This window comes from Carassius carassius, chromosome 38 (genome assembly GCF_963082965.1).
Source record: "Carassius carassius chromosome 38, fCarCar2.1, whole genome shotgun sequence".
NCBI classification, from domain to species: domain Eukaryota; kingdom Metazoa; phylum Chordata; class Actinopteri; order Cypriniformes; family Cyprinidae; genus Carassius; species Carassius carassius.
In genome coordinates, this window is record NC_081792.1 from 18,029,423 (window position 1) to 18,056,752 (window position 27,330).

At 36.9% G+C, this 27,330-nt stretch overlaps 1 protein-coding gene across 1 annotated transcript in view; it reads left to right on the forward strand.

Annotated features, from left to right (window-relative positions):
• Positions 1-6,237: 6,237 nt before the first annotated feature.
• Positions 6,238-27,330, forward strand: part of LOC132119460 (leucine-rich repeat neuronal protein 2-like) — a 64,888-nt gene continuing 43,795 nt past the window's right edge. The window contains exon 1 of the mRNA XM_059529447.1: positions 6,238-6,508. The gene's annotated coding sequence lies outside the window, so the exon portion shown is untranslated. The remainder of the gene's footprint in view (positions 6,509-27,330) is intronic.

A 27,330-nucleotide genomic window follows, 5' to 3' on the forward strand; every position in this document is an offset into this window, starting at 1 on the left:
ATGGATAAAGCTGCTTTTTCTCCAATCACCCTCCTTGACTGAGTGCTGGGTTGAGTGATGTTATGTTGGGGTATCGGTTTGGTTCTGTGACTAAGATAAAAGAGCTGTCTCATCTTACTCATGGCCCAGTTTAGATTGCATTTCCTTCTCTTGCTGCAGATGCATCCTGGGTTATGGCTGCGTATAGTGAGGAAGATGCTCTCTGCTTAAAAAAGACTTTCAACCGAATGCTGCAACCTTGCTACATTGCAAAGATGATATTTTGATCCTAGCAAAGCTGAATCAATATACTTGTTATAGACTTTTCAAAAAAGTCAGTTTTCAAAAAAAAATTCTATAACTGAAAGTCATTCATACTCTTTCCACACTTCTTATTTTTGAATCTGTCTGTGTGTCCTTAATAATTATCATTAATCCAACACATAATGTCAACACAGAATGTCAAGTGAAATTATTTAAGACAACTGGGTGGTTTTGGTTCTATAAAATTAAAAATAAAATAATTGTAAAAATGCATATGTAACAAAGATCATAAGTCAGGAAGAAGGCGTTTTTTTTTTGTTAAGTTTTAACAAAAACTTAAAATAAATAAATAAACACAAAACAGCACAACAGCCCTCCGCAGACGACTGCAGAGCACAAACAAAACCAAAACACAAATAAAACCCAGGCCAGGAGACTGTACCATGAAGCTAGATTAGCTGGCTAGCTAATAAGTTGGAAGTGGACTGTTTTCGGGCTGTCCATTTCCCATATACTGTGGCATGCAGACCCCCATCCTGCTTACCTGCCATTTGTCAATTTCCCATCCTGGTCAGCGTGCTGACCACTATGTGGCCCTGCACCCATCCCATGAACCTACTATTTGTCCACTTACCTACTTAAGTGACAGAATTACTCCTTGACCACAGTTCACCACTGCCCCGCCCTCGGGACCCTCCCCCAGTTCAATAAGCCCACTTACCTACTAAAGTGACATATTGACCCCTTGACCACTGACCCCCCACCTCATCCCACAAACCTACTATTTGTCTGATTACCTACTAAAGTGACAGAATGACCCCTTGACCATTGACACCCCCCCTCCCACACACACACACACACCTCATCCCACAAACCTACTATTTGTCTGCTTACCTACTAAAGGGACACAATGACCCCTTGACCACTGCTGACTACTGTCCCACCGTCTGGACCCACCTCCGACCCACAAACCTACTCTTTGTCCTCTTACATACTAAAGTAATAACAATAAAAATTAATAGAAGCAGTTAAAATTACTAAAGTTTAAATAATGTAATTTAGTTACAAAATCGTCAATTACTTATAATTAAAGACATCTGGGCATTTTCTTCATCCTGCAGATGAGGCATTAAACTGGCCTCCTGACATTCTGTTGACATTAATTTCCCACCTTAATTACAAATTTGACTTTGTTTTCTTTTTGAAGCTGCTTGGACTCATTCTGATGGCACCCATTCACTGCAGATGATCAATTGGATCCATTCTTCAAATCTGTTTCAGTGAAGATACATCTACATTTTGAGTCAGCATGTTTCAGCAAATTTTAATTTTTATAATATCATAATATTCCTTTAAGTGTAAACCAGAAGTGAACATACTGTCTATTTCTTCCACAGGAATATGTCCAAATATATGCAAATATGGTCTGTACAAGACTTGTCACTCTATCAGGACTTGGGTTGATTGGTATAAAAGAGGTTGAATGACCACTCCATACACACTCAGAAACACTCCCAGGAAGAAGAAGAAGAAGAAGAAGAACGCATCCTTTATCTGTGGTTCATTCATAAGAAATAAAAAGAGGAGTGAGATGTGAAAGGTCTCCAAATGTTGTTTTAATTTTTGTTCAAATTTAATTTTATGTATTTTTTTAAGCTGTAAACGGTTGAGACAATGGGATTTTAGTGGTATAGAAGTCTTTTAGGTTTGGAGATCTTTTAAAAGCATGAAATTAATATATATTTTTCAGGACGGCTGCTTGGAAAGATCTTGATTTTATGGTAATGCATTGCATGCATAATGATTTTTGCTGGATGGCATCTAGAGCTTCATTATAACTTTGATCACCTCTCTGATTGTCTCACCATTTTGCCAAGTATGATGATTTGTGGACCCAGCTGTCTGTGAATGGCTAAAATGTGGATGATTTGGAGCATAAAGACCATGTAGTCCATACAAAGTATACCACGTCCCGTGTTGAACGACCAACTGAACATTCTGAGACAGACATAAAAATACACATGAATATAGTTTCAGCATCATTACTCCAGTTTCAGTGTCATGTGATCCTTCAAAAATCATTCTAATATACTGATTAGCTGCTCAAGAAATGTTTCTTAATATCATCAATGTTGAAAACAGTTGCTAAATATTTTTGTGGACTGTCAAGCATTACCTGTCCTGCGAGATGGCTGAAAATACATCCTGAAAATACATCATTAACCTCTGACAAAATGTCTCATTGTCCACAATGAATGTCTGGGAAAATCATTAATCATTATACTTGAATGAAAATTGTTTCTTTGCATCACTTGTTTGATACAGGGGTTAAAGCAAAAAAAATGTCAATGATATTTTAATATTTCTGTTCCTGCGTTCCTCTGATATTATTACCGTTCCGAAACCGGTTCAGGTGGAAGAAATACCAGTTAATAACGTTATTTATTTTTATTTTTTTTCTTTGCCTATATGTAATAATAATAATAATAATAATAATAATAATAATAATAATAATAATAATAATAATAAAGTACAGCGTACTTTAAAAAAAAAACAACAACAAAAAAATACATAGTACTTCTATAAGATTGCGTTTTGTGAGTGAAAAAAAAAACCATAAGTCGCATCTCACGTTGCATTTTATTAGCCCTATTACTTTCCGAAATAATGAAGGCTAAAATGCCTTTAGGCTAAAGCAAAATGTTAACACACATTCTAAAAACAGTTATTAGTTTCTCTCCAAAACAAATCATCTAAAGTTTAGGCTATTAAAAACGTCAAAAACTAATTAATTTAAGGTAAAGCTGATGCCTACCTCTCTAATTCATCATTAATAAATCCAAATGTTTCCATATACCCGACGTATCTGGATGCTAAAATATGATTTATTATATAGTGTTTGTATTTTCATTGCAATAAAACATCATCCTTCACATCGGCTATATCAGCACAGTGAGGCGCGGTCACGCTGAACGCAACAACTTTGGTAAAACGGAGCAGTGTAACTTTTTTATTTGTTTCTTTAACTCTATTTTATTTTAATCCTGTCCTTCTGCTCTTCCTCTGCCGTTTAAAATCCCTTTAAAGAGGACCTTTCCGTCGACCCATTCACTAGACTGATGAGGGTAATTTCATAAGCTTCACATCCCAAAACCCACCCCTTCCATAATTTTCTACTCCTACACAGTCCCACCTCCTACTGTTTAATTGGCTAAGATCTGGTTCATGTTATCTGCATGTGGCAGTGGCAACATGATGCAATCACTTGATCATCCAAAATTCTACAGTTTTTAAACTCTTAAAAAATTAACCATACATCTTCATGTTCATGTTTCTGGACTGTATTTCCTTCTGTGATAAGGACAACCGTAATGTAGAGTGCTCTTGCACTGAATTAAGTTTTCTGAAGCCTTCAGTAGGAAAATCAGCCTCAAAATATTACTGATAAGGCTACCTCATGAGATCCAGAACAAAGAAGATTCAAATCAATTCAAATCAAGTTTATTTGAAAATTGTACAGAAAATCAACTTCACAGAAAATTACATTTCTACAATATTTAGTAGTAGCTTATCTGCAACAGATGACCGTGGTGACCGTCAGTTAATGTACATATGGCAGAAATGTATTGGGGGGGGGGGGGGGTAAAGACGTAATCAAATAGAAGATGAACACTATTAATTTATCTTTATCTTTTATCAAATTCATAGTCATTACTATTAAACTGTGAGGGAATATTTAGATGTTTTGGTTATCTTCTATAAATTTGTGGATATGCTCGACCATGGCATGTTTTTAGGACCTGTCTATAGCTGGACATACTGATTTTTCCACGCAATTCAAAAATTTCCAAGTTAATTTTTTCAATTCAATTCAAGTTTATTTGTATAGCGCTTTTTACAATACAAATCGTTACAAAGCAACTTTACAGAAAATTATGTTTCTACAATATTTAGTAATAGCTTATAAGTGGTGACTGTCAATTTATGCACGTATGACAGGATTTGTAGAAAAATTAATACAAGACATAGTCAGCCAGATGATGAACATTATTAATATTATTAATAATTAATAATAATAATAATAATATATTTATTTATTTTGTATAGCGCCTTTAAAAGTAGCTTTCTCAAAGCACTTTACAGACAAGCATAACAGCAAATGAATAAACACAATGTAAATACAAGAAAATAAACACATAAATCAAGTTCATGTAAAAGCAATCCTAAAATAAAATGTTTTAGGAAGAGATTCAAAAGTCACTAATGTATTTGCTTCCCTGATGTCGGCCGGGAGAGAATTCCAGAGCTTAGGAGCATAGAATGAGAATGGACGTGGAGCCGGAGTCGGAGGCAATTAGTAAGTCATTAGCGACTTTCACCAACGCAGTCTCAGTGCTGTGTAATTTTCTAAATCCTGATTGATGAGGCTCAAAGTTTATTTTCAATTAAGTGTTTGTTTAATTGAGCTGCAACCACACCCTCCAAGATTTTAGACAGAAATGATAGATTTGAGATTGGGCGATAATTTGACAGATTTTTTACATCAGAATTTTGCTTTTTTAAAACGGGAGTAACCGCAGCAGTTTTAAGTGCTGCTGGCACCTCCCCAGTTGACAAAGAGTCATTTATTATAGCAAGAACTGAGGGACATAAAGGACCAAAACAGGATTTAAACAGGCTACCAGGCATGGGATCAAGTATGCAAGTGGCTTTCATACTAGAAACCTGGTTGCAGAGCATCTCAGGTTGTAATAAAGTAAATTTGGATAAAGGAATGCCAGAGAACCTAGGAGTATTAACTGTAAGATCGGCAGACTGCAAGGAATGGATATTTGTGCGAATATTGTAAATTTTTTCACTGAAAGATTTGAGAAACTCATTACACAGCCCGTCAGATAAAGTCAGAGAACTGACACTATCTGCTTTAAGCAGATTGTTAATTGTATGAAAGAGCTTCCTGGGATTGCTTTGATGATTATTATCAATAATGTTTGAGAAATAGGCAGATCTTGCAGTTTCAATGGCTACTCTGTAGTTTGACAATTAATAATTATTATATGATACAGTCACACTTGTAGCAATATTTGTTAGTTTCTGTTGTTGATTCAGGGTTAGCATCATCTGAGGTCCTCTGAGGGTCAGCATCATCTCTTCTCAGGTGTTCCCGTGGCAAAACATAGAAACAAATAGAGACATCATTAGCATAGCTGCTGTTCCAACAAAGTAAAATTAATTAGTTTAACCCAAGCTAAAGAATAAAAATGTGCATTTGATCAGATGCAACTACACTCACAATTTAAGATACATTATTCGAATGCCTGGCGAAAGAGATGTGTTTTTAATCTAGATTTAAACAGAGAGAGTGTGTCTGAACCCCGAACATTATCAGGACGGCTATTCCAGAGTTTGGGAGCCAAATGTGAAAAAGCTCTACCTCCTTTAGTGGACTTTGCTATCCTAGGAACTACCAAAAGTCCAGCGTTTTGTGACCTTAGGGAGCGTGATGGATTGTAATGTAAAAGGCTAGTTAGGTACGCAGGAGCTAAACCATTTAGGGCCTTATAGGTAAGTAATAATAATTTGTAACTGTTACGGAACTTAATAGCTAGCCAGTGTAAAATTGGGGTAATATGATCATATTTTCTTGACCTGGTAAGGACTCTAGCTGCTACATTTTGGACTACATGTAGCTTGTTTATTAAAGAAACAGGACAACCACCTAGAAGTGCATTACAATAGTCCAGTCTAGAGGTCATGAATGCATGAACTAGCTTTTAATATAGTCAAATAGAAGACTATATTACAGTAGCTGCACTTTTGACTAAGTGTCATAGCAGCTGAGTTATATGATAAAGTGGCGAGTGACAAGGAAATATCAGGTTTCATATGACATTCTGACTGTGAGAAAGAAATGAAGGAGAGAAAGAACAACAGAGCAGACTGCAAAGGGGTTGGGGGCAAGAAAGGGAGACTTCTAAAAGGAGGAGGTGGGGCTACACGGTAAGGAGAGAGAGAGAGAGAGATTGGAGAACACACAGATCCGTCCTCTGTAGATCGCCTACATAGTGTCAGAAATAGAGCTTAGTTTACAACCTGTTTTGCATGAGACCCTGGGCGGTGCGCTAATACACAATCTGAGTGAGGATACAGGTTGACTGACTAACGTCAAGAAGGAAAACGAGAAGAAACGCGACAACAAAAAGGAAAGAAGAAAAAAAGAAGAAGAAGAGACAAGATGTACACTGAAATTACCCATCTCTGCAAGGTAGGGAAGTTTATTATTTTCTCTCGAAATCGAAATTCATACGCTTTATTTGAACGCGCACTGCAGATGCTTTTGTATTTGTGTTGACATGAGAAAGGGCAGAAAATAATTCCAACAGAGAACAACCTGTCAGAAATTAACCTTAGCAGGTAATTCCTCGATATTTAAGAATAAATCGAAAGGTTTTGTGTCACAAGATCTGGTGATGATACGCAGCTCAAGTTGTGTGCTGCACTGACAGGTCGAGACTTTTCCACGCTGCATGGCAGTTATGGTCAGCATGCAGAGCACATCGGGTTAGAGTAGCACTGACTCACACATTAGCTTGGCCGAGGAGTGAGAGAGTGTGCATGAGAGAGAGACGCTTAATGTCGCATTGAAATTCCACAACCAGAGCTTTGCGAAAATAAGGATAATGTACTAGTATGCCTGCGCATTTGTGTGGATGTAGGGGCACGCATCTGGCATTTCATTAAAGTGATCATCATCCATAAACTCTCCCTCCCTCTTCATCTCTCATCCTCTTCCTCCTCCCTGCTGTTGCTATCCGTATCCGCGTCTATGCCGCTGTCGCAGTTGAATTGCAGAAGCCAGCGTGCTTCTCCACAGCAAGTCTATTGTTGTTGCCTCCTCCACACTCTTTCCTCTGAGGGTGTCAGCTCATCGTGCTAATCCTTCTCTGCCTCTTCAAGTGTGGGGAGGAAGCATGCGCGTGTGGGTGTCATCCTGGAAGAACGGACCAACACACGTGAGAGTATTGGCAGGTGTCAGGGGCATTATGCGGCTCCGAAAGAGAGAGAGAGAGAGAGAGAGAGAGAGAGAGTGCAGTGAGGACAAATTGTGTGTGATAAATACAAATTGGGTGTGATGAATACATTATATGATTCTCATATCTATCTATCTATCTATCTATCTATCTATCTATCTATCTATCTATCTATCTATCTATCTATCTATCATCTATCCATCTATCTATCTATCTATCATCTATCCATCTATCTATCTATCTATCTATCTATCTATCTATCTATCTATTCATCCATCTATCCATCCATCCATCTATCTATCTATATATCTGTGTAGTTGTTGCTTGTTTGTGGATTAAATATAGAGTTTAACTAAAACATTTACTAGAGGGACCCAGGAAACTCACACTTTTTTAAAGCTAAGGTGTAAAGCAGTTAGCAACCTGTTGACCTAATTGCCGGGACTTAGTGGCGTCAGGCGAAAGGAAAGTAGCCTAGTTCTAGAGGCAAGTTATAAGAGCTTGCTGAATCCTTTAAAATATTATGTAATTTGGAATAATATCCAATGGAAGAAAAAAAAATTATATTTATATTTTTATATATATATATATATATATATATATATATATATATATATATATAATATACTCACCTAAAGGATTATTAGGAACACCATACTAATACTTTGTTTGACCCCATTTCGCCTTCAGAACTGCCTTAATTCTACGTGGCATTGATTCAACAAGGTGATGAAAGCATTCTTTAGAAATGTTGGCCCATATTGATAAGATAGCATCTTGCAGTTGATGGAGATTTGTGGGATGCACATCCAGGGCACAAAGCTCCAGTTCCACCACATCCCAAAGATGCTCTATTGGGTTGAGATCTGGTGACTGTGGGGGCCATTTTAGTACAGTGAACTCATTGTCATGTTCAAGAAACCAATTTGAAATGATTCAAGCTTTGTGACATGGTGCATTATCCTGCTGGAAGTAGCCATCAGAGAATGGGTACATGGTGGTCATAAAGGGATGGACATGGTCAGAAACAATGCTAATGTAGGCCATGGCGTTTAAACTATGCCCAATTTGCACTAAGGGGCCTAAAGTGTGCCAAGAAAACATCCCCCACACTATTACACCACCACCACCAGCCTGCACAGTGGTAACAAGGCATGATGGATCCATGTTCTCATTCTGTTTACACCAAATTCTGACTCTACCATCTGAATATCTCAACAGAAATCGAGACTCATCAGACCAGGCGACATTTTTCCAGTCTTCAACTGTCCAATTTTGGTGAGCTCGTGCAAGCGTAGCCTCTTTTTCCTATTTGTATTGGAGATGAGTGGTACCCGGTGGGGTCTTCTGCTGTTGTAGCCCATCCGCCTCAAGGTTTTGCGTGTTGTGGCTTCACAAATGCTTTGCTGCATACCTCGGTTGTAACGAGTGGTTATTTCAGTCAAAGTTGCTCTTCTATCAGCTTGAATCAGTCGGCCCATTCTCCTCTGACCTCTAGCATCAACAAGGCATTATCGCCCACAGGACTGCCGCATACTGGATGTTTTTCCCTTTTCACACCATTCTTTGTAAACCCTAGAAATGGTTGTGCGTGAAAATCCCAGTAACTGAGCAGATTGTGAAATACTCCGAACCATGCCCTAATCCTTAAGGTGAGTGTGTATGTGTATATATATATATATATATATATATATATATATATATATATATATATATATATATATATATATATATATATATATATATATATATATATATATATATATTAGGGGTGTAACGGTTCACAAAATTCACGGTTCGGTTCGATACGATACACTGGTGTCACGGTTCGGTTCGGTTCGGTTCGGTACGTTTTAGATACAGCAAAAAAAAAATTGGCAGATAAATTTCCTTGATTTTTGAAAAATGTTTTATTTATTAAAACTAACAAAGTATGTTTTTTTTTTACATTGAACAATGATGGAGCTATTCTTTACCCATCTTCTATAGTGTTTTCTTAGCAGCATACTGTATAAAACAAAAACAGCTCCTTATAAAAAAATGAAAATGTTATTTTATTGTAGTAGTTATGAACAAATACAAAGATGTAACTTTTTATATGGAACTCTATAACTCTTTATATTGAGTGTGTTTTTACTCAATTGGTTCTCTATAGGGCTTATGTTTTTTGGAACAAAGCAGGAATTACGGTCTGTCTGAAATGGGCTCGTGAAGGAATATTGTAACGGGGCTCAATTACATTAAGCATGTTCTTAAAACCTACGTTTACCACTACAGAGTGGGCCTTTCACACAGGACGCGCTTGCCGCTGGGTTCAGCGTTGCCCTTCAGATACAACGCGATTTGCGCTGCGCTGCGCTATGGCGTAGGCGGAGTTTTAAAAACTTTTAGCGGGAGCTCTATCATAGTCTGTTGTTCCTTGAATGGAGATATGTCTACATGACACAGCTTTCCTGACGATGTCCCTATACTACCTCAAACTTATAGGGCTTATGTTTTTTGGAACAAAGCAGGAATTACGGAATGTCTGAAATGGGCTCGTGAAGGAATATTGTAACGGGGCTCAATTACATTAAGCATGTTCTTAAAACCTACGTTTTCCACTACAGAGTGGGCCTTTCACACAGGACGCGGTATGCGCGGCGCTTGCCGCTGGGTTCAGCGTTGCCCTTCAGATACAACGCGATTTGCGCTGCGCTGCGCTATGGCGTAGGCGGAGTTTTAAAAACTTTTAGCGGGAGCTCTATCATAGTCTGTTGTTCCTTGAATGGAGATATGTCTACATGACACAGCTTTCCTGACGATGTCCCTATACTACCTCAAACTTGTATCGTACAGCTCAGGAAATTCTGACACACACAGTACTGTACTAGCCGTTCATTCATTTTGATTTCCGTGCTTGTTTTGGATCCTATTGGTCGCGCTGGTAATCGTCACAGAGCGCAGCGGCAAAAGTTGAACTATTTTGAACTTTGACCGCGGCGTGCGCGCAAGCACGCAAATGGTGCGCACCGCTGCGCTTGCGCTTTTGGTCGACGCAGCAACAAAACGTCCTTGCGCGGAGCAAGCCATTGAGATGAATGGGTTTTAAAGCGCAGCGCATACCGCATCCTGTGTGAAAGGCCCATAAAGGCGCTCGCTCACTTACAGGGAATCCAAAGTGCACCCAAACACCAGACCTGTTGGTTATTGAAGGATTTTCTATTTCTGGTCTGTTAAACGCATTGGCCATTTTGCAACGAGCCTTCAGCGTACTGAGTGAGCGAGCGCCTGACTGAGTAGCCTAACATAAACATATAAGTTGGTGTTTTTTTCTTCTTCGGGGGTGTCAGGGGCATTGCCTGTTACGTCGTTTGGGTTATTGGGCTACCTTGTTGAACGCATATCATTATATTTCACAATTTTTTTTTTTTTCCAAATATAATTAATTAGTCCAACGAACCGTTCGGTCCATAATGCGTCCTGCGTACCGAACCGAACGCCTTGTACCGAACGGTTCAATACAAATACGCGTATCGTTACACCCCTAATATATATATATATATATATATATATATATATATATTTTTTTTTTTTTTTTTTTTTTTTTTTTTTCCCAAAGACACAAATTTACATGTGACCCCCAAAATAAATAAATAAATAAAATAGTCCTAAATTTGTTTTAGTCATGGGATGTTGATGACAGTGAATCACATTCCACTTTGTGATGAAAAATATTCTGACAGCTCATAAAAATCCACCCAGACATCAATGAATAAATTTTTTATAAGTCGTTCTAAGAAATTAAACACATGACTTGTCCTGACAACTAGACTGGAAAGATAATTGCATAGTTTGTTTATCACAACGTTGATTAGCCCTCAGTGCTGTATGGGCATGATTACTGAATGCAAATATACACTTCTTCGTGCATGAGGGAGCTCTACAGTCTCTGAAAGGTGCATCACTGTAAACATTATTATCTTCACAGTTCCTCATCATTTAGTGGCTTATATTAGCTCCTAATTACTCAAGATGTCCTTTTTATGAGGCAAACTTTAGCCAACCCAATAGATTATTGCTACCTACAACAATAAATTTAGAGGCAATGGCTTTTTACATTTAATTCAATGAAAAATGCCATGACCCTTGAATTGCTCCTAATTAATGATTTAGCTGCACTGACAGTCCCAATGTGCTGTATATGAAGTAGATAGTAAATCATGTTCTTTTTTTAGTTTAAGTTCTTTTGCCTATTCTGAAAACTAATTTGTTAAACTCAAATCCACTTTGAATCCTCAGATGTCTTGATTTCATAACGCAGCTATTGTTCTCTAAATCATCCTTTATCATGCTTCACATCTCATCTAGATCCAAAGGCAATCTAAATGAGAGGCAATTTATTTGAGCCGAGCTCATAGTCTCCGTCTCCATTAGAAAAGAAAAAATATGGAGCCAAAGAGTGACTCTAAAACTAAATAATATACAAGTAGCAAACAAAAAGTTAGAGTTGCCTATTACTAATGACTAACATGACCTATGATTCATTCAAAGATACTTTATTAGACTCAAAATCACAACTTAATGATTTGAATCAAACTGATTTATTGAATTGGTTGGAGTGTTTTCTTTTTAAGTTACTGACTGGCCAAGAAATGACAGCTGGAGGCTGGCTCCAAAAAGGAGTCAATCCCATAGACTCCCCATGTTAAAATGCCCAACTTTACAGCAGAAAAAAACATGTTTATATTTTGGTCTATATAGCTAATTTTGCCCTTCGTGAAAACTGTGAGGGGGGTGAATTTTTTTTATAACTCATCCATTTAAATTGCGTGTTCTCTACTGATTCCACCTATAGAATGACAACAACCACTTCACTTTGAGAATAAGACAAGAACCCCCACTGAAGGGTGAAATGCTACCACGGTACTGCTTTCTAAAAATAAAAACACTGGGGGCTGACAGTACAGCTGCAAACAGTTACGAAGGGTTACCTTTCAAATACAAATACAATGCTTCAGCTCCTCTGCCCACTATCCCACTGATTTTTGCTGGCTTTGAGGCTTGTGTGGCCTTTTAGGAGGTGTTTTTTGATCTTGTATGTCTCTCAATGTCTTCATTCTGCAGGTAGTGTGAGCTGGTTTGTCATAAACATCTGTTAAATCCTCCTCATGTGAGCATCGCTAATGAGGCAAAGGGTGTGACAGAACAGATGTCTCAGAGTGCGAAAAAGAGATACATAGACGAGACTGGAAAAAAGAGAGAAAATGAAAGTGTGAGTGATGGGAGAACATTTATGCAGCACATCCCTCCGTCCCCCTACAGATGAGTCTTCAGTGAGGGCAGATGTTTCCAAGATTAAGAAGCTGAGACAAGCTAGGTGCTGCTTAGCAGATATATCTGCTGTTGCAAAAACAGGCCCACTTGACTATAACGGCAGAATCGATTATGTTTATTGATCTGCCACAAAGGAAACAGTCTCATGCTATTTACCACATGCAAACAGCTCTTGTTCCATGTGGCTGACAATGACATGCAAGAGCCTCAAACCAAATTAAGATTTGTGCATGTGATGTCTTGTTTAATTAATCATTCCATGAACGTCCCTGCCATCTAGCCGCTGTAATCCCCTTTTATTATCGTGGATTGGACAGTGAACAAATCGAGATAATCCCTATTACAGTTTTTCTCAATCACTTTGGTACATTTCTCAGATCAGAATTGAAATTCTCAAAACTACCTGTTCAATTCTCACATCATTGTGTCACTTGTGCACATCAAAAAAGCAGTTTCTCATTTCTTTGAACAAGTTGCAAATGCTTTGGTACATCCATGCAAATGATTATGTACAATTCTCTGTTGTTTCCTACATTATCAGTTGCTAATGTCATGTTGCTCAAAATTTATTATATAGTTTTCTGTGCAATAGTCTTACCCCCCAAAACATCGGGTCTTTAGTTCATCGTATAAGTCATTAAATTCAAAATGGTTAATCTAGTTATCTAGTGCTTTTAATCTAGTGACTTTTTTTTACACATTATTATTAGACTTTTTGTCAATCTGGCATGAATTGTGCAAGTGATTCTTTACTAATGAAGAGAATGTAGATGATAAACCAATGATAAACCATTTCTCTGAAATAGCATGAACATGTCAGTGCCATCGAATGACAAGTCCTTGTGTCATAGTTTACGGATAAGACAGTCAAATTGCTTAGTCATGTTGTCAATATAACAGTGTCCTCTGGAGAGATGAAACTATGTAAACTATGGCAACATTTTGATTTACAGTTACTGTATTGAACAGTTAGCAATATGCTTATGTATGCCATATATCCATTTCAAAAGTACAAATTTACACATTACTGTATGTGGGATATTGATTGAAAGAGACTGGATAGAATTCCCAGTTACACTTTTACTAGTGGTCTGGCCAAAAAAAAAACCTTTACAATGTCATTGTGATATAGAAAAGGAAAAAGAAATATGGGCACAAAGATGAAAATAAGTCTTAAATTGTTAAGTCTTAAATAAATTGTCAGAATGTGTAACTCTTGTGTTGTCCTCTGTCTATAGTATAAGCTTTCCAACTGAAGATTCATGAGATGAACCTTTGAGCTATTTCAGAGAAATGGTTTATCATCTACATTCTCCTCATTAGTAAATATTCACTTGCACAATTCATGCCAAATTGACAAAAAGTAATAATAATGTGTAAAAAAAAAAAAAAAAAAAAAAAAAAAAAAAGTGTGCTTGGCAGTTTATGACAACTAGATTAATCATTTTGCATTTAATGACTTATACGATGAACTAAAGACCCGATGTTTTGGGGGGTAAGACTATTGCACAGAAAACTATATAATAAATTTTGAGCAACATGACATTAGAAACTGATAATGTAGGAAACAACAGAGAATTGTACATAATCATTTGCATGGATGTACCAAAGCATTTGCAACTTGTTCAAAGAAATGAGAAACTGCTTTTTTGATGTGCACAAGTGACACAATGATGTGAGAATTGAACAGGTAGTTTTGAGAATTTCAATTCTGATCTGAGAAATGTACCAAAGTGACTGAGAAAAACTGTTATTATAATTTTTTTGGCCAGACCACTAGTAAAAGTGTAACTGGGAATTCTATCCAGTCTCTTTCAATCAATATCCCACATACAGTAATGTGTAAATTTCTACTTTTGAAATGGATATATGGCATACATAAGCATATTGCATACTGTTCAATACAGTAACTGTCATCCAAAATGTTGCATAGTTTACATCATAACATCCCTCTAGAGTACACTATTATATTGACAACATGACTAAGCAATTTGACCGTCTTATCCTTAAACTATGACACAAGGACTTGTCATTCGATGGCACTGACATGTTCATTGACACAGATATTTATTTTTGAGAGATGAACTAAGGATTTTGAGCAAGAGACTGGCTTTTCCAGGTAATCCATGGTGTTTTGCTATTTGTACGAGTTGTTTTGAGAAATGCACTTACTATTGTGAGTTTGATTCGAGAAATGTACCAAAGCGACTGAGAAAAACTGTAAACTGGCCTTAATAAAAATGTATAGCAACAAAAAGCAATGGGTTTTGATGTGAAGAGACTTGGGGGGAAAACTCCTAAAAAAGAAATATAAAGTTTATATTTGGTACAGCTGAAAAAAAATATGATGACAGAGCAAGAATTTTTCCCAGGGTTGGGAATCAAAAACTGTTTAGAGCTGTTTCCATTTTTGTAACAATGCCAGAACTGAAGGATTTTCACAATTTTCAGTTCTGTTAATGGTTCTTGAATGTCAACATTTTTTTAAATGTGTTTATTTATTTTTTACAGATGTGGATCAAAAGTGACAGTAAAGACATTTCTAATGTTGCTGAAGATTTCAATAAATGCATAAATGCATTTCTTCTATTCATCAAAGAATTTTGAGAAAGAATAGTAATAATTATGTTTCTTGAACACCAAACAAAAGGAACACCTCTCCATTCCTCTTCCCTATTCTCTCTCTATCTCACTCTTTCTAAAAAATCAGGCCTGGGTCGGTCATCCATGGGCAAGGGCTCACTTCGGACTGCTGTGAAACAGCAGTAGATCAAATGAGCCATGTGTGTATGTGCAGATATATACAAATGTGAGTGAGCATATGCATAATAGGGTCATAAGGGCTGTAGGACTTTACCTCTTGTACTTGCTGAAGAGGGCAGACGAACTCCGTGCAGGAAAGATTGCAGACATCTGTCTCAAAGAGAAAGAAAAAAATTGCACTGTCAGAACGCAGCCCATCACCGCACATGCACCCAGACTCACTGCTCTGTCTGTGCACTGAATTTCTGTAAGCACATATACAAACAAATCAGCTAAAGGAGCTAAGAAATCAAATTGAATCAAAGTGAATGACAGGACCGGGATATGATGTCTCCTCCATGTAGCTCATTTGGCTCCATGGCCTTACATGGCACCCTACATGAAGACAAATAAGACAGTAATGACAGTAAAACAACTCGAACAGGTTTATCAAACAGTCGACCCTTAAAGGATTCATATGATTCAAATTAAATTTATCCTTTCTCTATGGAGTGTTACAAGCCATCATGCATTAAGATCTGTAAAGTTGCAAAGACTAAAGTCTCAAATCCAAAGAGATATTCTTTATAAAAGTTAAGAGTCAACTATTCCTACGGCTCATTCTACCACACCCCCACATGTTTACATCACGATGTGGGAAGATTTGCATAATGCCACCCAAATGTTCACGCAAAGAAAGAAGGCGTAACTTTTTATTCTGGCTGTTGACACCGGGGCCATGTTGTGGATATGCTGTGTGTTTCATTGTGAAAGCGAAACTACTTTGTTTGTCCTTCCAAAAGAGGACACAACTAGAAATCAGTGGTTAAGTTGTATTTCAACACTGTTCCAGAACAGTTCAACCCAAATATTCAGATGTGTGCAGTGCATTTTATGGAGGATGAGGACTGTTTCCTGTGAGAGTAGCCCACAATTCTGGCGTCTGTTTTTATAAAGTGGGGCAATTTCAACTTTGCAAGGACAGCCTGGCTTGAGGCATTCAGTCTATCACAACGCACCGGACTGCTGGCCAATCAGCATCCACCTTGCTTTTCAGACAGGCTTTTCAATGAGCTTTGTAAAAATGTAGGCATTTCAGAAAGGCGGGGCATAGAGGAGCAACAATGATGTACATTATGTGGAAAATAATGTTTTTTTAACCTTAAACCGCATAAACATTGCATTACACCAAATACACAAAATAATGTTCTTTTTAGCAACGCCATATGACCCCTTTAACATTTCATTGTGGAGCTCAACAGAACAATGTTTTGTGCCCTGTAGACTTAACAGAAAAAAAGAGCAAACCTCATATTAATTCAACTACTTCTTTTTTCCCCCAGATTGTTTGCACCAAAACCTGCAATGAAAAAATTAATTTTCATTAAACATTGCTCTCTCTCTCTCTCTCTCTCTCTCTCTCTCTCTCTCTCTCTCTCTCTCTCTCTATATATATATATATATATATATATATACAGTATATATATTTACTTTTAGGGAAACTGAAAAGCCATTTTTCAGTGTGATATTAACACACCTATTACACTTAAAAGATTTAAAAGAGAAAATACATAAAATAGCAACGACACATCACTCTGATTGTATAACTTTGATTTGACAATGAGTTTTTAATCTTATCTACAAAGATTTTGAGTTGTTTTGTGGAAAATTGTTTACTCTCTGTGTTGGTTGAATCAAATCTCTTATAACTTTAGTTTACAACTTATAGTGCCTATTGTCTGATTCACACTGACATTTCTAAGTGTTAAATCTGAACTCATTTGGACATACAGAAAAATATCTGTACAAACAAGATACAATTATTAAACGAAATCCCTTAGTTTGTAAGAACACACTTTAGCAATGTGGTTCAGAAACACAGAGAAAACTAAACAGACATGCAGGCGAGAGATAAAACATTTTTTAAGATAAAGAAATCAGTGTCTTTCTTAATGAGAAAGTCAAAAAACTTGCTTCAGTAACCACATTATGCAAGTTTTTCCCTAAATTCTTAAATATATCCTTGCAGGCCTATAGCAATTGAGCAGTTCATTAAAAAAGGTCTACTGTAGGGTGACCAAACGTGCCATTTTCCCAGGACAAGTCCTGGCCAGGATTTCTATATTGCCTAAAATATCCAAGTTTTGGCTTTGTTTGCGCTGCGCAGACCAGTTGTTGTATGATTCTTCTTGTGCTTTTGAATCGCTCTCATGTTACTTTGGTGTCATACACAATACACGGTATGTTCAATGCTGCGTCAAGTCGAACACTAATACGTACATGTATTTGCATCGCTTTGACTTTGGTTCTCACACACCATGATTGGTCGATTACAATGTCTACATGTTGGTCAAATGATCATTAACTTCATTAAGTATGACAACAGGAAACCAAAGCAAAAACCTGGACAGGACGTGTCATGGAAAAATGGCACATTTGGTCATCCTAGTCTACTGCAAAAAAAAAAAAAAAGTAATTAATACTAAGGCATCTCTTCTCATTAATTGCTCTCACAGGCAACTTAGCTTGGGTCATTACTGCATTTTTGACTTGTCCAATTAATACTTATCACAGTATCACAGCAACTGGCTGAGCGATATTGCACTGTCAGAGCAACTGATCATCTAGGAAATTTATTAACAAAAGAAAGAAAAAAGGAAAGAAAGAAAAATGTGGGACCTTGAATGGATATGGCAACATGCTTTTATTTTTTGGCCTTCAGTTTTCAAAATGTTTGGACAATTTGTCATTAACATTCATTAAGGTGCCAGTTCCAGAAACAGACCAGGAGATAAATGAACAGATGGACTTTTCTTTGTAGAATAGCCTAACATAGAAGAGTGAGACAGACAGGCTGCTGTCTGCTTCAACAGCTCAAGGCATTTGTGAAATATCAGAAGGTATGAAGCTGAATTATTTATAAGGTACCCCAATATATTAAATTAAAAGGAAGTGACTAATAAACAGTGGACAACGGTGGATAGCAGATCAAGGCTTATGCAAAGCAGAGCTCAAGACAATTCTTTTTTCTCTGCTGGCTCAGTAAGACATGACGTTGTCTACACGTGACATACTAAATCATCAGAATTCAGAGCATTTATTATGTCAAACAAAACCAAATATTTAAGTTTTCAAAACATTAAAAAGTACACAGGGAACAAAACTAAAACATATCAACCCAGGAAATAAGTTTTGTAACTGGCCTGAAACCATCACACACCATCTGTTGAGCAAAAGGCAGTGGCGGCCTCTGTGGAGAGCATATTTCTTAACATCCACTGGTGAATTTACACGTATATATTTGCATCCCTTCATAGTGTAGCAAATTATATAAATAGGGAAGTGTATATACATAATTATGCTTAATTTTAATTAATTAAAATTACTTATATCAGCTGCCAGTAGTAACTGTTGCAGAATTAATATTACCATCAGCTAATCTGTTCATCAAGTGAACATTCAGTGCAATTTCTTGGCCATTGAATGAGTGTCTGGATGTAGTCTCAGCTGTAGTCAAGGTCTGCTAGGCACAGCTGCTGGAAATTTAGTGAGTGCCACATGAGCAGCAACAAGAAGACAAGGAGGAAGAGCAGAAGAAGATCTAAGACAGTGGAGGTCACTGATGTGAGGCCTTTTAAATTCTGTGGAGGTCACACCTCCAGGGGGTCAGCAAGCAAATGGTGAATTAAACTTTCGGAGGGAAAGCATATGTACCGTAACTGGATTGGGTGCTGATGCAAAAACTTTTTAAGATTCTTAGAACAATATGTTTCATAGGTATCAGCACTCTCATTTAGATCATCAAAATAAAAATTCATACAGTAGATACCAAACATGGTATAGTTGAGGTTACATTAACTAGTGGTTCTACACAAAAGACAATATACTGTAAAGAATATACAAGTAATACACACAATTACCTGATGATATGTTCATTCATGGAAAGGTTTGTCTATGACTCAATGAAAGGAATCCTTCATCCTTTCCAGGCGGTATGTGTCTGTTTCAGACTTTTGACTATGTCTACAAGTCGTAAAGTTTGTCTGGTTACTTTGATAACCAGAGATCTGTTCTGTCCTTTTAGGGATATTTGTATTTCGGGGGAAGTCCATAGACCCTCATTGTTGGCTTGTTGAGAGGTTCTAGAGATTATTTGTTAAATATAACAAATAATTGAGTGTTTGATTTGTACAGGTGTTACAATGGCAAGTAATTCTACTCCAAAATGCAGCAATTACTTGGAATTAAATAAGCATAAAACGCAGTTTACTTACACAGACATTTGTCTTCCTGCCTATATATGCAGTGTGCATAATGATGACTGTATCCATACATGGCATCCTGCCACATGCATGAATTTTCTGAGCTGCTATCTTACTCAAGCATAATGTTCACATCCACTCCTATTTTCAGCCGAAGTGGAAAATAGCATGTTTATTACCACATTCAGGCATACCCCTGCCCAACCATAGAAATGCAATTATTCCCACAAGCCAAGGCCATTTAAGTCATAATGGTCACACTGATATCCATAAATTGGATGGCCAGTCTCACTTCGGCATGCTGAGTTTTCCATTACCGCATTAGTCATGTTTCAAGGTTGGCATGCGTATTATGATATCAGAATTTTAAGTTTTTTCCCCCTTGTGAATCATTGCTTCTCTTAATTTCCTGATAAGAAACATAATTGTAGTATTTCATATAAATTCCTCCTTTATAAACAGCTTTCGTGGGTGACATTTAGCAGGAAAACAATAATTGCAAAGTACTACGCAAATTAATATTTTGTAATGAAATGTGAAGTTGTGACATTTGCATAAGAAACTCTTTACTAATGCCAGCTGATCTTATATATATTGAAATAAAGCCCTCCACCAGCCTCCACAGATGTTCTTATATAAAACGATAACCCTCTGTTATACTAATTATAAAACAGGTTTTGCTAGAAGTCATGCTTAAGAGATGAAAATACAGCAAGAGACAGGATTTTAGCTGCATCAGACGCCTCAAGGTAGCCAGTCAGCTAAATTTATCTGCTGCAAAATATGTACACACCAGAATAAAAACCAAGTGGACAGTGCTAAACGCCTCCCAAGTCAGCAGACCGTTATACTTAGGTCTCTCAGAATAAATTAATGTTAACAACTTGAGGCCTCACCTTCATGCACATGCTGTCGCCTCGTTTTGAGGGTGGCTTTTCTTTCTGGGAATGATACAAATCTTTCTTATAAAGATCAGTAATTCCCGAGCAGGAGGTCAGTGTGACACTCTGTGGAGTGTCAGTGAGAATAAAACACTTAATGCGTGACACAAATTGATTGTTGTTCCTCTCGGTGCAGGAAGGTGGAGGAAATTGAGGCAAACCTAATGAGCAGTCCGTTCCCTGCAGCGACACCTGACATCGATGGCTGGTGACAGGTCGCACAGCGAGCAGAGGAGAGCAGGGAGGGGACACCTTGCCCCCTTTTCGCCCGCCGCCATGTGACATGATCCATCCTGCCATGGGCCATCTGTGCATCTCCCTAAAGGAATGGAAGCCTTTAATCACCACCATCAGCATCTTTGCATGCACACACTTGTGCACTCGCACAAACCTTCAGCCCCTTGTTGCCAAAGAGCATGAATAAAAAAGAAGATATGGGTCACTGCGCATTCAGTGAGATTTCTGCGTGCAAAAGTACTAGAGTAGTAGCACTTGTTTGTTATCCCAAAGCATGTTTATGTCCCCGCAGACCATCAAACGCACGTCCATTAAGCTTGTGGGCCAAAAGTGTAAGCAAACTTATGTAACCCTGTTTGTGCATGATTGAACAAATGCAGTTATATACTTTACAAGGGAATGCCGAAGCAAATATCTGCATTTCATTTTTCATCAAATATTTAGGTGAATCAGCCAGCTCTAATATATATTTCTCTGCCTTATAAGATGACACAGTGGCCACTGATCTAATGTTATCTCTCCTTTATCTAAAATAAAAGAAATTAATTCTTTTATTTAGCAAGGATGCACTAAATTGATCAAAAGTCACAATAAAGGCACGCGCACACACACACACACTAAACAGCACAACGATTTTCAACATTGATAATTATAAGAACTGTTTCTTCAGCAACAAATCCTGTGACAGAAGTCTGAAATAAGTGCTGGAGTTATAATATTTCACAATATTACTGTTTTTTTACTTTAGTTTTGATCAAATAAATGCATCCTTGGTGAGAGACTATTAAAGAGAGACTATTATTAAACTGTTAGAACTGACTATTATTAGAGACTATTATTAAAACTGCACAGCATTGAACAAAAGATGAACAACAAACACCCAAAACTGCACATCCAAACAACATGAATTTTATCACCATAATACTTATTGTGATATTTCAGCTGTTTCTGGGGCAGTCTCCTACGGTGGCCTAGTAATGCACAACACAACGACATTAAAAAAGCAAACATAAGCTCACAACACAACGACATTAAGCCACAACACAAATACATTAAGCCACAACACAAAGACATTAACCCACAACACAACGAAATTCTCACAACACAACGAAATTAAGCCACAACACAATGAAATTCTCACAACACAACGAAATTCTCACAACACAAATACATTAAGCCACAACACAACGGAAATGCTCCCGACCACTAGGGGGCAGTTGGTCTGCAGAAACGGGCAATAGACTACATATTTCCTGTGAAATCTCAGGGCGAATAAAAGAGTGCATTACCAGCTGCAAACTTTTATCCATAAACGATGAATATTAAATAATATTTATACATTTTGCTATAATACGACAAATTAAGTGTACCACAGCAATATAATTATTTAATGAAGAGTTCCATAAACATCTGTGTGGGTGGTTTACACAGCTATTGCTGTGACCCGTTTTGTGAGGCTCCTCAAAGGTTTTTCACACTTCTCCACTGGATGTAGAAACTCGAAATAAGTGGATTCAAATTAGTATGTTAGATGTAAGGATTTCAACATCACTTCTGATACTTCAGTCTGCAGGCGCCTCTTCAAGAATGACAACAGCATGCGAATCTACACTAGGTAAGATCTAAACCTTTATTACTATATTAACGAGCACAATGTAGGCCTATTGTGAATTTTTAAATTGTCATTATTTATTTTTTGTCGCTGTGGTTGCCTGTTTGTTTAAAAAACTCTTCCGTGGATCAAGACAATACGTGTTAATAGATGATTAACCCAAAAATAGAAAAATAAAGCTGTCATGATATACTCAACATTATGTCGCTGTAAACCCATATGGCTTGCTTTGTTCATTGGCATACAGAAATGTTGTAAATAATGTTACCGTCAGTCAGCTATCTAGATAGACCCCACAGAATAAATTCAGAACAGTTTAGAATGACACGAGGGAGAATAAGCTAAAACCCCAGCTAAAATCTTTTTACAGACTTACCTTTTTTCCACTTGTATGTCAAAACATTATACATTTTTAAGTATCCTTCAGGTTCAGTGTAGGCAAACAAACTTTTTACATTGTTTGGTGTGTATTTTCTGAAAACATGTCTCATCCAATCTAGATTTGAGAAGTAGATCCATTTAATGGCCATTTGGAGAGTTATTGAACCTGCATTCCACATGGTTCGTGTGATCAGAGCAAGGACAGCTAAAGCGAGGAGAGAAGTTGGAATAACAAGCAATGCAATGGTAAATATTGATATTGTATTGTTTGTGACAGAGAAAGAAAATGTTATATTTATTTTCACTTTTTGATACACACATTACATGCATGTATCATAATTATTTAACATTTATTTTGACAGTGTCAGTCTCTGCAGCCCTTCGATGAGTTCCCCCTCTTCATGGTCCACCTTTCAGTCGATCTTGCACAGAGAGATCTGGCCTTACACAAAAAACTTGGGATGGATTCATTTGGTTTTATTTGTACAGACTACAAGATAAAATGTAAATTAAATATTATGTAAGTGCAAATATATGTAACTTTAATATGTTTTCTTGCTCACCAGTGTAGTGTAAACATGTAAATATCTACAATTAAATTTTTTTAAACTTTGATACAGTTGTGATAGTTATGTAAAATACAAATACTAATAACTATGACAGTGTAATGGTGTGTTACTATATTTTTATAACACTACTATATTTATACCACTTCTGCCACTTGGAGAACTCATAGGTCAGGCAGATCACTGGTGACATCACTGTAAACATTCTCCTGAGATGAAAAACAAAGGTATAGTGTAAATTGACCATTAAGAAAAATAAAAAAATTTCCACCATCATTACAAGTTGCATGCAAAATGAATAGAGCCATAATCATTATGATTGTGTTTTTGTTTTGTTTTTCTGTTAGGGCTAATCAAATAGGCATGTTATACATTATCAATAAAAGCAAGATATGAAAAGATGATGTATCAACATTAGACACTTTCCTCATACCTTAACCACTCTCTTGAAAACAGGACCACCATCCCACTGACAGGACCTGGCTTGACTCATACCAATGGGGCGTGTTAATATTATTAATCAAAGTTTATTAATTATGTCATACATTAAAGAATTTGATCATTTTCTTACTTACCATTGTTGTAGGTTTGTGCCAGCTCTGCTCCCTTCAGTGCAGCTCTGTACAGGAGGAACTGCACTGAATTTCAGTTCTGAATAGTGTGCTGTCTGCTACAGTGCTGCAACAGTATGGATGGGAGTCTGTTAAAACAATCTGTGAAGATAACATTGGTTTACATATTTAATTGATTTCAGATACATTTGGAATTACTTTCAGTTGCATTTTAAATTATTACATTGTAAATTACTCTATATTTAAAATAAATTATGACAAATAATTAATATTTTATATAATGTTACAAACATGCCAATAGACTGTAAAGAGATCAGTAATATTTCAAAAAAAGTGTCCCATTCTCTCTTAACCATTTCTGATCTTTTTTGCTTTTTACTGAATAGCTTTATCATGCTTGTGTTGGGGATCCCCGGAAAACTGCTATATAAATGTGAACAATTAATTCAAGCTTCAGGTTACAGATAATATAATTTGAAAACATAACAATAACTGTCAGACTAAAGCCCCGTTCACACAATGAATGATAACTATTAAGATAACGATAGAGTCCACAGCAGCGAACGATATAATCTGTTTATTCTAAGCGTGCACACGCTTGTCAGCTGCTTTACATTCTCGAGCTCATTATAGCAGGATTCTGATTGGCTGTCAATGTTTTTTATCGTTCATCAGCTGGAAAAAAATAGTTCTCAAAGTGATTCCAATGATATTGTTTCTCTTCTTTATCATTATAGCTGTGGTGTGGACTCTTTTTTAAATAGTGAGAACGATTTTTAAAACTAAATATCTTTATCGTTTTCTGTATAGTTTGGTGTGAACGGTCCTTTAAGATTTATTACGATACATGGCAATCTAAAAAAATGGCAACAGTATTTAAAATACTTTATATCAAGTGAAGAAGTTTATATCACAGCAAACACCTATCAGAACCACCAATGCAAATCAACGTGGATTACCGGGAGTCTTACTGGGAGTTCTACTATCTCTTACGAGTTATAAAAAGATGAGGTAGACGGAGTTTAAAGCTAAACTCTAACTTAGCCCTGCTATATTTGAGCTGATCAAGTCAGTGCAGCAGCGTTATCCAGCCTTATTAGCTATTTGCTAGAAGACGATAGAACAATACTCACCCTAAAGTTGTTGATGTAACGTTCAATGCCCTTCTCCGCGCGATGAAATTAATTTACAGTCATCAGGAGAAGTTCTTGTAAGATGAAAAATCTTCTCCTCTTGTCAATTTGAAAGCTCTACGGAAAGAGCAATGGTCTCCCCGCACAGCACCGGATTTAAATAAGCCCCCCTGAGGAAAAACATTGTGTACAAGAGCAGAGCTAAACGGTCCAAATTGAAAATATGATCAATTTATTTTTTGCTCGATTCATGAATCAATACATTAAGATTATCAGGATATCAAAACATTTAATAAAAACACGTTTTTCATTTAAAAATCGATTACACATATTAAGTTACACATACGTCTCGATGAAATATCGGTGTTTAACTTTCAACACTGCCCCCTGGTGGTCGGGAGCACTTCCGTTTTGTTGTGGCTTAATTTCGTTGTGTTGTGAGAATTTCGTTGTGTTGTGGCTTAATTTCTTTGGGTTGTGGCTTAATTTTGTTGTGTTGTGGCTTAATTTCATTGTGTTGTGAGAATTTCGTTGTGTTGTGGCTTAATGTATTTGTGTTGTGGCTTAATTTCGTTGTGTTGTGAGAATTTCGTTGTGTTGTGGCTTAATGTATTTGTGTTGTGGCTTAATGTCGTTGTGTTGTTAGCTTATGTTTGCTTTTTAATGTCGTTGTGCTGTGCACTACTGGGCCACTGTAGTCTCCTGCATAGATAGTTGGACTTCTAACCCAAAGGTCATGGGTTCAAGCCCCAGGAATTGTCGGTGGGATGCGTTAAATGCAGAGCACAAATTCCAAGGACACAATACTTGGCCTCATGTCCTTTTCTTTTCTTTTTAAAATAATTAACAAATAGAATAATAAATGAATGTCCAAAGGGACAGGGGACTTTTACAATTTTATGATGACTTTTCCAATTCTCTGGATATCCATTTTTTATAAAAAAAAGTGTTGATTTTACATTTCTTTACAGAGGAAGGCTGAGCAGTCCTATAAAGAGAGATACTGTGATACATCTGTGGTTGCAAAGCGTGCTGGTGTTGATAGGTAGTGCATTGATTACAATGACATGCCTGATGCTGACGTCCCCCTATTTTACACTCCCACCTTCCTTCACTTCCATTAATTTTATGTGCCATCCTTTGCCTCCAAGTGCGCTACCCTTATCTGATTCATTGAGCCATTTAAACGAGAAATTAAATTATATTCTTCAATAAGCTTGTGTCCCAAAGAAAAGTTATTGCCAGGCCATTTATTCAAAGCAGACAGTTCCCTTTTAAACTTCCTCATAATTTAAGGAGACTCATTGCCGTTAAAAATCCCAAAATTGGATCAGCATATTTTCACACTTCGCAGAACCTTTATTTTCTCCTTAAAGATGACAGAAAAACCCCTCAAAAACAGCAGGGTTCTGTAATAAGTCTGATTACATACAGGAAGTAATTTGAAGGATCTGGATGGATCCACACACTAATGCAAACTAATTTGTCATTTGGGGATTGTGCCAAGATCATTTCCCAAACACCTTTCTGCAATTAGAGTTAAGATGCAAAACAGTCAGACTGAAGGAAGAAATAAAGAAGACTCCACACATAAGCTGATGTGATACAGGTTAGCATTTTATTTGCAGGGGGCATGACCTACAAATTTCACTGAATGCTCGTACCACATAGCTGTCTGCAATGATCTGATGTGTAGACCAATATAAGCAGGGTCAGGGCCAGAGTATTTTATTCCCGTTTATGGCCAGACATGTAAAAGGACTGAGGAGCTGGGCACTTTATTGGGCCTAACGTGTAAAAGGCAAGTATTGAGTAAAATAAAGGAAGAATACTCACAGGTTTGTTAGTTACAATGTCACATATATTTAGAAAAAGGAGAAAAACAACCCAAGTACTAAACAAGAACTAGTCGCAAGATAAGCGACTGTATTCTGGAATTACAGTCTGACTGCATGTATTTATTAGTGAAAACCAGAACTCACCAGAGAGTTAAAATTCATGCTAGTTTAACGCATACAGTCTCTGAAGTAAATAACAAATTTTACTAGCAAGAAATATATATTGGAATTAACCCTCAAAAACAATGAAGTCTGTGACTGCATGCATTTATCCAGAGAGTTAGCGCTCATGCTAGGCTCATGCTGCAATTAAAGTCAGTAACGATAACATTTCCTAGCATGATATGCAACTATATCCTGGAGAAAGAAAGAAAAAAAAACACTAGAGGATTTAGACCTTCATGACTGTATCCAACAATTTGGTCAAACTTGGTCATACTGACAGATTTTATTGAA